This window comes from Aphanomyces astaci (genome assembly GCF_000520075.1).
Source record: "Aphanomyces astaci strain APO3 unplaced genomic scaffold supercont1.535, whole genome shotgun sequence".
Taxonomy (NCBI): Eukaryota; Oomycota; class Saprolegniomycetes; order Saprolegniales; family Verrucalvaceae; genus Aphanomyces; species Aphanomyces astaci.
In genome coordinates, this window is record NW_009798798.1 from 6,711 (window position 1) to 7,558 (window position 848).

An 848-nucleotide genomic window follows, 5' to 3' on the forward strand; every position below is an offset into this window, starting at 1 on the left:
GGACGGCCACACACACGGAGTCACACACGGAGCCACACACGGAAGCCACACACACGGGGACAAATGTAAAGAGGGAAACCTCAAACACCCGACTTATGTATGACAGTTCAAGTGTGATTTATCACCTTGCAAGTAACGGCCACTAGCGATGGATTGTTGCTCTAAAAGCAATTTATCTCACTCTAGCACGATTACAAGCTAGTAACTTAATTCAACGCTTGTACACTCGTCTACTTATCGGTAGTGGAAGTCACGAGCTTCCACGGAGCAGTTGAAGAACTGCTAGTGTTTGAGGGGCAGGGAGGTCCAGAAGCGCAAATTGCCGCACGAAAGCAATTCCAAATTGACTACTGTGAGTACTGTAAAATTCGGATAACGTAAACACTTTTTCCGGGGACATCACTGGACTTATTGTCGCGACACAAAGGAAAAATACAGTACGAAGCATTTTTATCCAATCCGTATACTAGAAACCTTGAAGTTTGTTTACAGTACTGTACTGTAGTAGAGATCATTAACTTACTTGCTCTATGCGGTATCAAGTCTTGTGTCCTTCTAGTACTCCATGTCTTCCATCTAGTACTAGACGGAGTACTGGCATGATGCTTTGATCGGATGTACAAGTCCTTCTTTGAATGCAAGGTTAACTGAAAATTACTCCATTATGTACATCCGCATGGAGTAAGTACTTCACTTGATTAGCATACCGGTATACAATCTACTGTACGCGTACAGTACTACACCATTTTGCGTTTAATTTCAGCTTTTTTTCAAAATATTTCCATTAACCTCCGATATATTTCACCGAATCGCCAATATAATTCACCAAACCTCCATTATATTTCACG